The sequence below is a fragment of the Lagenorhynchus albirostris genome, chromosome 1 (genome assembly GCF_949774975.1).
Source record: "Lagenorhynchus albirostris chromosome 1, mLagAlb1.1, whole genome shotgun sequence".
NCBI lineage: Eukaryota > Metazoa > Chordata > Mammalia > Artiodactyla > Delphinidae > Lagenorhynchus > Lagenorhynchus albirostris.
The window spans coordinates 15,731,966-15,744,354 of NC_083095.1; the positions used below are offsets into that span (position 1 = coordinate 15,731,966).

Consider the following 12,389-nt stretch of genomic DNA (forward strand, 5'->3'; position numbering starts at 1 on the left):
CCCTCCAGTATGATATACAGCCTAAACAGCACAAGGGTTAATGTGATGCAAGCTTTTCTTTGCTTACAATTCTAAAACTGCCGTACAACTTTTTCCTAGTACAGCTATCAACGGGTTCACTTCATCTTTAGTTTACTGTCTGAGGAAAGGAAACATAAGAACATAACCTGCCACTTTGGTCCTAGCCTCCCACTTGACAAACATGGATCCAGGATTCTAGGATTACAGGAGGATCGCCGTTCCCAGTCTCCGACAGGGGCAGGCCTGTGGCATTTGGTACCGCAAGGCTGTCTGCTCTGGCTTCTTGGCTTCTTAGTGTACATATACTACTTCTATGTATTCTACCTATACGTTTTCATAACATCTCAGATGTATAGATGAGCCCCTGTATGTGCTATCAACTTCATCCCCTACTGCAGAAGCTTTTGGGTTTAAATCTGCCTACCAAATCTTGACCATGACATTTGGAACAAGATCAAGCTATCTGAATGAGGAAATTCAAAAGCTTATTCTCAATTTTTAAAATAGAAATTTTTCAAGATTACCGATAAAGAACTCTTCATAAATAACACTGTTCACAAGCAAATATCAATCTGTTGATAATCGTAAGAAACTGAATATACTATGTTTAAATATGAAAGCAATTGCATTAGGTTTCGATAAATTGAGACTACAACTAAAACTTTTCCATGCTGTTTAATCAAGTTACTTACAATGTACACATTCCTGAGTATACCCTATTGTAGTGACACTGTTTACTTCCGAATTTTTTGCATTCAGCATAAAAGGTGTTTCTTCCCAAGAAACTGAACTTTTCTGTCAAATGCGCTTGACCAAATAGGAGAATTGGGTTCATAAAATGGATTCATTTCAAGCTTTATGTATAAATCATAGACATCGATAAAGGAGTTCTTTATTCCGGCTTCTTGCCTGACGTCATGCAACATAATAAATCTCATATGACCCGCAGTGACGAATGCTGAAACAAACCATTCACTGAACTCGTCCCCCGTCTTCAGGTACATGTTGTTTGACAGCCACATGTTCTGTCTGCGAGGTCGATAGCAGTGTGAGCTACGAACTCGTTCAGATGGCGGTGATCGTCTTTGGATTCTGCTTTTCCAGCTGGCAGAAACTCCATTTCAAAAACTGGATTATCATGGTGACCAACAATGACAACGTAGAAGCTTCCAGACATTGTCTTCAATAGATAGACCCTGCGGCGAGACACCAGTAACGGAAATGCCCAGTGAATTCCCGTGGCCTAACAGTTTGTTTTGATGAAGGCTTATATCTAGAAAAAGGAAAAACAACTTACTTTTGTTTCTGATTTAAAAAGAAGGCAAATTTAAAATGTACAAGTGCATGTACTTATATCTTTTTGTCTCTGTTCATTTCTTGCAAAAACATCTATTTGTCATCAGTCATTCATACATAGGCCTGTAGGAATGTTTCCCAAAATGACTCTCAGGGAATTGGGGTCTTTGAGGTATTTCATGAGAACATGCAGGAGAGCTGCAGTCTTGTTTCCCCTCTTGGACCCTCACCAGGCTCATTTAGCAAACTAAAGTCTTTGGAGGACCTTTCATTTAGCCCTTCTGACCGACGTCTTTGATCAGGAAACCTTGTATATTTTTTTCATTTAACGTCCGTAGAACTCCAGTTCCACAGAACACCCTTCGGGAGGTGCTGGTTCATGATTACTCTCAAGAGCTTAGCACCCTGGAGGGGCATTTTTGGTCCCACTGGCTCTCTGTAGAGCCTCATAAGTGTAGCACTAGCTGTGGGCCCATCACCAAGGTGATCTCCTGACATCAGCAGGTTCTTTTCTGTCACAATGGGACAGACAGCATCTTTCAACTTCTTTTTGCAGCTCCTGAATGTCTAAAATTACTCTCAGTGAATATTAGCTATTATCACATTGAGACATAGACCTTGGGAGAGACATTCCTGACCATCCAGCTCCTGTTTTTATACTGACCATGTCACCTGGGCAGAAACCTTAACACTTACTATGTCAACAAGGTGTCCTAATCCCAAGCGCTGGGAGTTGAGTCGTGGAAGATCTGGAGGCTCACAGCAGGCTACTTGGTGCTTTATTCTTTCCTATCCCTCTTCTTTACGTTCTCTTTCCCAGTCCCACAAAGGCCATCCAATTCCTCTCCTTGTCATATGCCTGCGATTTTTGGAAACAGTTTTGTTTTGAACATGCCCTTGGGAGGACTCACCTTTTACCCCAAGCATCAAATACGTATTTCTACCAAACTGTTGGCATGTTCCTTCAAGAAGAAATCTGATTACTCTTTCCCATATCACTGTTATTGAAACTGCATATATATATAAAAAGGGAAGATGCCAATGGTAGTGCTTGCTCAATGAATGTAAGTCACCCTCCACCCTCCCCTCTCTGTTGGTCTGGAAGTGCTGTCATCAACCCTGGCTGCACATTACAACCATGCGAGGAGCTTTTAAAAACACAGATATCTGGGCCCCGCTTTTAGACATTCTGATTTAAATGATGGAGTCCCTACATGCATTGATGTTTTTTAAGCACTGAGGCAATTCAGTTGTACACATCAGGGTAGAGTTTCACTGATTTAGAGCATGGAATCAATGAAGGTGGAAAATGCCACCAGTTACCGAATCATCAGAAAGAAGAAATGCTGAAATATTTCACAGGGAACGAAGACACCTGAGCACCCACAGTACCTATTCAGCTATCCCCCTGATCACCAACAGCTTTCCTTCCATATGTTCAGAAAAGTGTGACAACATAGTAATTTATCCCACTGCACTCCCAGCCTGTGAGAATGGGAAAATGAATCTAGAACATTTAGGCACTTTCTTTATAGCTGTCACTGGTGTGATGTCACAGTTAAAATTCTGCAACCTGGATGAATATTCAACCAACTCTGATGCACCCAGTGCAGGGTAATAGTAACTACCACTAGTAATCTAATTTGAAAATCCCATTCTTATGGTTTGATTTCTAGGGTCACTCCTGATGCCAACCATTTAGCCTGGGCTCCCTTGGAAGCACAGCTTAAAGGCTTGAGAATAATCCCAGAGATCAGGGCAAGGGGAAAGTAGATGTAAGGAGAGCCAGTATGAGGATTCGTTAGCAAGCAGGCTGCCACTAGGTGTGACTGATCGCTCAATTCTGTGTGTCCATCCCCTGAGAAGACACAAAAACTGCATCTTAGACCTGTCCGTTAGTCAAGGGAGAGATAGGAAATTACTCAGTAAGAAAGTGATGAACAGCAAGCTTGGTTACCCATTTTGTATGGATGATTGATTGGCCTTGCGTCTGGAAGGAGAAGGACTGGAAAACTAGGGACAAGCAAGTCTGGGGAAGAGGTATGTAGACTCACCTATAGGAATGGGCACAAAGTATGCAGATATTACTGTCCCCCAGGGAACATCCACTGCAGAGGGGTCTCTCAGCGACCAGTGGGGAAGGATGATTCTGTGCTGCACAAAAGGCGCAAGAACAGAGTGGGCGTGTGGCAGAGGCTTGATGGGTCCCCACTGATCTAGCTAATGCTGCTCTTGAATGCCCAACCTGCCAGCAGCAGAGACCAAGGAGATCAGCCAGCCTTTTGGTAGCAGGCTGTTTACAACAGACATCTTCCACTCTGGGGAGACAGAAATTTGTCCTTACAGGAATTGATGTTTCATTTGAATATGGGTTTTCTGTATGTAGAGTCTAAACATAGCTGTATTGCAACATCTATGGCCCAACAAAGGCAAGGAAAACAAGGGCTCAGCTTCCTCAGAGGTGAAGGTCAGTGTCACTGCACCAGCACGCCAACCCAGACCAGCGTCCTCTGGGACCTGGAGTCAAGAGTAATCATCTTCCTAAAGCACAAATTTGATCGTGTCATTCACTGGCTTAAAAATTTTAATAGCTACTTATTGACCTTAATAGAAAAGTCCAAATTATTTAACGGAGCTAAGAGACTCTCTAAGATTTAACTTCTGCTTCTTTCCATTCTTTATCTTTTGCCACTTCCTCCCTCACAGTGCCAACAACGCTGAACTACTTTCATTTCCTTAAAATGGAGCCAGGCTTTTGTCTGTGTTGCACCTCAGCCTGAAACACCCTCCCCCAGCTTGATTAAGGCCTACTCAGCCGTTAGATCTCAAAGGAGACAGCAAGTGTTCTTGGACGTTTTCCTAGACCCTCTGAGACTGAGTCAGTTGTGGTCATGCCCACTCACCCTTCTTACTTAACTCTTACTGTAATACTCACTATATTACATTGCTTGTCCCTGGATCCCCTATTAGACTAGAAGTTTCCCAGTACTCCTGGAACCCAGCAAAAATTAAGCACTTGACAAAAATTCATTAAAAGAATTAATAAATGAGTTGAGTGTTTTTCTTTTCTTTCTATAAAATTGTTCACTATCTCTTATATTTAAAAAGATGAGTGTGCATTTTTTCTCATATACTTCTCCAATGTGCTTAAGAAGTAAAAAGAAATGGAATATGAACAGCATGAAATTGATGGGGAAATTCGGCAAGGTAAAGTTTATATCATTGGGCTTAACCTCTTATAGCCGTCATTTAGGAAAAATAGATTAAGTTCCATATATAGATTCTCAGTCACTGAGCATTCTCCTACATTTTTTATATTAAAAAAAATCCTGGGCTTCCCTGGTGGCGCAGTGGTTGAGAGTCCGCCTGCCGATGCAGGGGACATGGGTTCGTGCCCCGGTCCAGGAAGATCCCACATGCCGCGGAGCGGCTGGGCCCGTGAGCCATGGCCGCTGAGCCTGCGCGTCCGGAGCCTGTGCTCCGCAATGGGAGAGGCCACAACAGTGTGAGGCCCGCGTACCGCAAAAAAAAAAAAAAAAAATCCTGTGTTATGTTTTTACCACAATAGTATATTGCAAAGCTGAGCACTCTGGCTTTTGAGCATTTGTCTTGCAGATGGCCTTGAATTGTGATATCACAATAATTAGAATCTAGACTTCATGGTGACTAACAGAGAACAGCAACTCAGTACAGCTATTCCCTTCTCAGCTGTTAACATAGGGTCCTCAGGGGATAGTGGCTGTCCCTTTCCCAAAAAGGTATCAGCAATGTGTCTGCAATGGGTACATAAGTGTCTTCTGAAATGAGAAGAATAAAACTCCCTCTGCATCTTGACCCAAGTAAGACCCATTCTTCTATGAGGATCAATCGGATTTTATACTATAAGAGAGAAAGAACAACATGGAAACAGATAGGCTATAAAGTATGATGGTTAGGGTCACAGGCTTTGGACTGAGACATTTGGATTCAAATTCTTCTGCTCTAAGCCTCTCTAAGCTTCAGTCCTTTCACATACAATGGAGATAGTAACACCTACTTCATATGATATTGGGGAGATTAAGTAAAATATTGGATGTAGAGTTCTTAACACATAGTATACTCTCAGTGCACCCCTGGAAGCTGTCACTGATGAGTTCTCATGAAACTGGGACAATAAGGGAATCTGATCAAAAGAGTCTTAGGAACCAGGATATTCATAGAGGGATGGGGGTTAAGAAGAAAGGGGGGAGGTAAGAGGGGATGAGGGGAGTGTTTCCATTTTCTCCAAAGCAGTTTTTATCAAACCACAGCTTCCAATCTGGGGTTTGAAAATCTAGGCAATTGTCCTAGGAGCCAGCAGTGCAGAAATACATTGTGATAAGTCTAGTTATATTATGGAAAATATCCTCAGCAAACTGCAGGGGAGAGTTAGCAGGAAGGTCCATGGCTAATGTACAGTTTTTAAAGGACTCGCAGAACTGACTGGGACGCAAGGATGTTTTGTGCTTTTGTCTACTCATAAACAGATAAGAAGCACAGTGACTCACTTGTCAGGCAGAAAACTTGATTAACCTTGTTTATTTTTCCCCCAGCAATAAGCAGAATCCCAGTAAATCATCTCCTCAATGCAATCCTGGAGTAAACTGGAGGTTAATTCCTCATTAATTCATTTCAAATTTCACATGGTTAAAACATACTGCCACATATAGAATGCATCAAATGCACTTTAGAACTTTTCCTGATGTAAGAATTACCAAACTGCATAGCCATAAATAAAACATATTATATTACCTATGCTCACATACAAAGGCTGAAATGATCAATATGAAATTAGTACTTTGTCATTCCCCATACACTTTTTTTTTTTTTTTTTTTTTTGCGGTACGCGGGCCCCTCACTGCTGTGGGCTCTCCCGTTGCGCGGAGCACAGGCTCCGGACGCACAGGCTCAGCGGCCATGGCTCACGGGCCCAGCCGCTCCGCGGCATGTGGGATCTGTGGGATCTTCCCGGACCGGGGCACGAACCCGTGTCCCCTGCATCGGCAGGCGGACTCTCAACCACTGCGCCACCAGGGAAGCCCTCCCCATACACTTTTATATCTGATATTTCATTTGTACTGAATGACAGATACCATCAGATGGGCAAGGGAAATATTATCTTCATATTGAAGATGAGGAAACTCCGTCTCTGAGAGATTATCTGGCTTTTTCAAGGCCACAAAGCTAGCAAACAAAGGAACAAACACTCGAGCAAGTCTTATGACCCCAAACCAAAATGAAGCCCCAGTGGGCCTCACTGTGGCTGTTGTCATGTATGTTCACAATCGCACACGTTTCAAAGGATTTCAATTATAGATGTTTAGCGGGCAATGCTGCAGTGTAGGAATTTAGACAAGGGCATACAGTCAGACATCTCATGGCCCATGAATAGAGTGCACATGTAACTGAGAAACTGAATACTGTCTGTTCCTCCTCTGGACCCAATCTTGATCCTTGTCTGTCCAGCATTGTGCTCTGAGAGGCTGACCTTATGATCCACAATGATGAGATTCCTGCTTCTGGCCTCCTGATGGGTCACCCAATAGAGACCTTCTACAGAAAATTGGATGGAGGGAGGAGAGGAAGGTTTGGGAATTTGTTGTTTCCCCAGCTCCCATTTTGAGGCTGTATCCTTACTAAAGGTCACAGCTTCAGTCCCGCTGCCCTCTCCAAACAGTCCTCTGTGCCTCCTGGCTTAGGGGTCACCCCCTCCTCTTGCCCCTTCAGGGCCAGGGGGGTCAGGGAACCCAGATGTTACTACCCTCCAGATACTGCACCATCTCTGTACCTCCCCTACACCCTTTGCTTTTGTAAATATCTCTTTATTAAACTCTCTTAGATTATCTAAATTAGAGTGAGCCCCTGTTGCCTGCCAGGATCCTTCCTGACATTACCTTCCAGAGTGAACATTGTGCAAGGTGTCTATTCTCTATAAAAAGAAGACCATTTTCTCCCCTTTCATAAGATTAAATAAACTAACCTTCCTTTCAATTGAGAATAATATAAGGTGTGTGTCTGATGTCACAGGTGTATCTGGACCACACAGCCTCGAAGGATGCTGTCATAGAAACAGACTCTTTTCCCTCCTCCTTTTGGTAACAATATTCTGATTTTCCATTGAGAAGCCACTCTCTCTTCTCCTTTCAGTCTCTGAGCTTAGGGTGTGACTGTCTTATACTCCAGGAGCATGTGTCATCTATGAGAGAAACTCTAACCACAGTGACTGGTTTAAAGCAGTGAACAAAGGCAGGGGAACCAGCATCTTGAGTCAGGAAAGAGACTCTCTCTTCCCACTGGATTTTCTAAGTTGTGGAACCTTAGGCTGGAGGTGCCAGTAGCCATCTTTGACATGACATAAAAGCCAAAATAGCAGAAGGTGGAAAGGAATGATGGTGAAATATGTCTTCCTGGCAAACTGAGTTGAGCATTTGAATTCGGCCATACCCGAAATTGCCCCTGGACTTTACTTCTCTGGGCCAATAATTTTTTTTCCCCCCTCTGACAGTTTGATTTGTTGCCTGCATCCAGAGGAGTCTGCAGTAAAGGAAAAACCTGACCTGGGAGGCTTGAAAGTTATTCCAGTCTCTGTCATTTAGGAGTTGTGTAAATTATTTTACCTTTGTGAGCTCAGGTTCCTCACCCATAATAGGAGGATTTTGTTCTAGATGTTCTTCAAATGCCTCTCTAGAGCAGAATATGGAGAAGGAGAAAAAGAGGCCAACCTTCCAACTCAGTTGGAACTAAGAGGAAAGTCATGTCTCAAAGCGAGCTCATTCTCTGTTCCCAGAGCATCTAGGACAGCAGACAGGTAGCCCTGCTCTCCATCCAACAGCAGCTACTACAAAGTATGACCATACCCAGCCCTTGTCAGCTCCATGGATATTCCTAGGAGCTCTCATCTTGTCTTCCCTTCTTTAAATCAACCAAGTACACCACGTAATTTTCATGATATCTCTCTTCAAATCTAATTAGCACATCGAATGACCAAATAAATCTTCAATGCCTACTGTAAGTAAGCTGAGGTGCTAGGTATTGTGGTTATTAGCATTCTATCTTTGTGTGTATCCTCCTTGGGAGGGGCAATTCATTTCAACAGATGAATGCCAGAGGGGGGGAAAATGAGTTTTGAAGTAAAGAGGAAGGAAACTTTTGAAGAGTAGGTCATCCTCCTTATTATCTATCCATCCATTCTTGCCACACACAGTGTCCTGGATACTGTTTCTGGGCTGTTCCCAGTAGCTCCATTTTCTGCTATTATTTTCCAGTGGAAGAAACTTCAGCTTAAATAAACTAGGCTTATACAAAATGAATGTAACAGCAAAATCCTACACACTTTGTCGGATTTTTGTTAAGTTTCAAGGACACATTTTTACATGGACATTTGGATGTGGAGAAGAAACTATTATTATCTTCTTTCTCCCCCCATTCCCACTGAAGGTGGGGAAAAAACTGAAATTTTCACATTGAGGATATTTCAGGCTCTGCTGCTTAAACAGTCTTTTAGAGATTTGTTTAGTATCTTTTGGATAAATACTCAAAGTCAAGATTCCTGTTTCCTCTTAGGACTCACCTTAGATATCCACAAGATGACTCCAGGGTGGAAGGGAAGCTTAGCTGTCCTCTTTGTGGTGAGGAAAGGGGTGATGTCCACCTACGGGTCCTGATGCTGTCCCCTGGTCCCCTCTAGCCTTTGAGATGATGTCCTGTCCATCCACTGGGGATCCTCCTGGTAGAAACTTCTGACAGTGCAGTCAGCATGACTTGCGATGTGGTGGCCTACTGGGGTCCAGGGTTTCTCCGCCACCTTGGTCCTCACTAAAGCTGCAGATTCTCTGGGTCTCAGCCACCTCCCTCCATCCTGGGTCTATGGTTTTCCACCATATAGCTTCTGCCACAGGGTCAGTTTCCCCCTGCTCTTCCCACCGCCCTCCTCACTCTTCCACACCTTTCCACCTCTGGGAGCATGTCAGAGTGTTTGGATACCTACCCTGCCCCACATGAGCTGACCGTTCCCAGATACCTTTTTTTGCACCCTCATGGCATACTACCATGTCTATTTTTCTCTTCTGTTGCCATTTTCTCTTTTTATTTTTTGCAGGAGTTCTCTGAATGTGGTCTCCTCCTCAGGCCCCAAACAGGAAAGCCCCCTCTGCTTCTGCCTTTCTTCCTTGACCTCTCTTGATTTGACCCCAGGGGCATGTCCTCTCTCTTGCTCTAGCTTTCTCTACCTCATGGCTTCCTCCTAGAATCAGAAGGTATATCTGCTTCAGCTTTCTACCCAGTGGGACATCACTTAGTAATATCTTCTTTCATGAACTATGACTCTTTGATACCTCCCTCTTTTTTCCTGGGCAGTAAACTGAGCTTTAATGATGGATGGGCTTTGAGAGAACATCAGTCATATGAGAATAGAAAGTGTAGCTGTTTAATATCTTCTAAATGTGATTCCTGTTACATCTAGAATGTGCAAAACTTTATGTTCATTTTTAGCAAGAGAGCTGAGCACGGGCTTGGAAGAGATACAGAGGTGAATAAAATGTGGTTTCTACTCTCCAACAGCTTCTGACCTGGTGGAAGAGATACAGGAGAGCACTATTGGCAAAAGAACCAAATGTAGCCTCCATTTCAGTGCCATGAGACCAGAGAGATGAAAGGCTATACAGCCCTTAAAACCCGGCAGCTTTCAGTCTAATTGCTTCTGTTCAATTCTGCGAGTTAGAAACCACAGCCAGAAACCTACCCGGACACAGTTTTTGAAACGTAATGATTTCTGTCTCTTAGTAAACTGCAGGTAGGGACTGGCCTTGGGAGTGGGAGGGGCCCACAGATATACTCCCTGCCTGCAGGCTGTATACATTTGTACCTTCACTGTGGGAGAGGCAGTACTTTTTCTCTGGTAGGTGGTAATTGACAAAGAAGATCCTGGGAGAGAGTGGCATGAGATTAGAGCTGGGGTCTCAGTGTGTAGCTCGCCCACATCAGGGTTACTGGGAAACTTGTCAGAAATGCAAATTCTCAGACCCCACCCTAGCCCTACTGGATCCGAAGCTCTGGGAATTGGGGCTTTAAAGAAAAAACATACCCAGTTTTTCCTTTACTATGTGTGTTCCATGTGTCTTCTTTAGCACTCACACAAAACACCACTTCTGACACTTCTGGTCACCAAATGTGTGGAGGTTTTTCCCCACACCAAGCAAATCCCGGCAACACCAGCTGGGTGTCCTCCAGTTTAACTCAATTCTGATACTATCTACATGGAGAGGGAGTCAGATCCCACACGTTAAGGGGTCAGTCCCAGAAGACGGCTCCTGCCTCACTTCAGAGGCCAGTCACAAGTAGCAGGAGCCCAGGTTACCCACAGCTTCTGTCCAGTTGGACTTCAGATCAGAGGTTCCTATAACCCTCCTTCAGGTTTGATTAATTTGCTAGAGTGGCTCACAGAGCTCAGGGCAACACTTAGGTTTACCAGTTTACTAAAGGATATGAAGAAGGATACAGATGAACACAGGTGAAGAGACACACAGGGCGAGGTCTGGGAGGGTCCTGAGCTCAAGAGCTTCTGTCCCTGTGGAGTAGGGGTGTGTCACCCTCCTGACATGGATGTGTTGCCCAACTTGGAAGCTCCACACCCCATACTTTGGGGATTTTTATGGAGGCTTCCTCATGTAGGCATGATGAACTATGAACCCCATTTTCAGCCCTTCTCCCTTCTCAAGAGAAAGGAGGGTGGGGTTGAAAGTTCCAAGCTTCTAACCATGGCTTGTTCTTTCAGGTGACCAACCTTCATCCAGGAGCCATTCAGGAGCCCACCCAGTCACCTCATTAAAATTCCTATCACCAAGGAAATTTCAAGGGTTTCAGGAGCCCTGGTTCAGGGATGGGGTCAAACGCCAAATATTAGAACACAAGATGCTCCTGGTGCTCTTGTCACTTAGGAAATTACAAGAGTGTTAGGAGCTCTGTGCTAGAAATGAGGATGAAGACCAGATATTTCTTACTATAAATCACAATACCACAGGGGACCAGCACTCTGTTTCAACAAGCCCTCAGGGTGGTTCAGTTGCACGTGAAAGTCCGAGAACCACTTTCTAGACTCTAAAACTGTGCAACTCAACACCCGGACCCAGGGCCTGGCAGCATTGGCGTTACCTAGGAATTTGTTAGAAATGCAGTATCTCACAGTCCACCTAAGATTCACTGAATAAAAATCTTTTAAACCAAGATTCCCAGGTGATTCTTATAAACATGAAAGTTTGAGAACCATTGCACTTGTGATTGGACCTGTAGTCAACCTGACTTGTAGGTCACAGGTAGACAGGATTATTTTAAAGAAAGGTATGTTCTCCTCTCTCTCTGTTCCAGTGGGCCCCCTTTAGTCAAAACCTGGGCATCTGAGAGACAATGATCACGCTGGTCTGAATCACCAACTTGCTGGATAGCAGGGAGCAAAAAATTATTTTCCTTGTGAATTAAAGATATATCCACTTCTTCCTGCTTAAACTGTCTTATTGGGTTAACTCAGTTACTTTGGGGTAGATGTTCAATCTTTCAAATATACTCCACCTTTCCTAGCTCCTCCCATGAAGGCTGTGTGAAATGGAAGATGCTTATATAATCTTGTGGTGCCAGGGGAAAGGCAGGGTTAAGCTACTCACATGGCATTCTGTGCAAATTAGAAAAAGATGAGTCTTCCTTAAGACACTCTCCTTCCAGTGTTGGGACATTGTCACACTGATTTTGTTAGAACTTGTTGCTGCCATATGCTCTAAAACTGCCATAATAAATGTATGAATCTATGATGTCTGTGAAATGAGTGTTGCCCTACAGACATGGATTTCTTGTGCAGTGCTCAACCTGCACAACTGTAGGCTGATCTCTAGTTTTGTACCACATTGCTGTGTATCAGGATGCATACGGGACTTCTCCCAGAGACTTGCAGCTCCCTGCAGGGAAAGCGGATTATTAGCATTGACTATTCTCCCCTACACACTCTGAAGTTTCTGCTGCTCCTCAGGCCATGAGGTGCCACATTTGCCTCTGATGTCCTCATTGTA

The 12,389-nt window shown here is 43.9% G+C and overlaps 1 pseudogene; it reads right to left on the reverse strand.

Moving 5' to 3' along the window:
* Positions 1-683: 683 nt before the first annotated feature.
* Positions 684-1,245, reverse strand: LOC132529494 (trafficking protein particle complex subunit 2-like; annotated as a pseudogene).
* Positions 1,246-12,389: the final 11,144 nt, after the last annotated feature.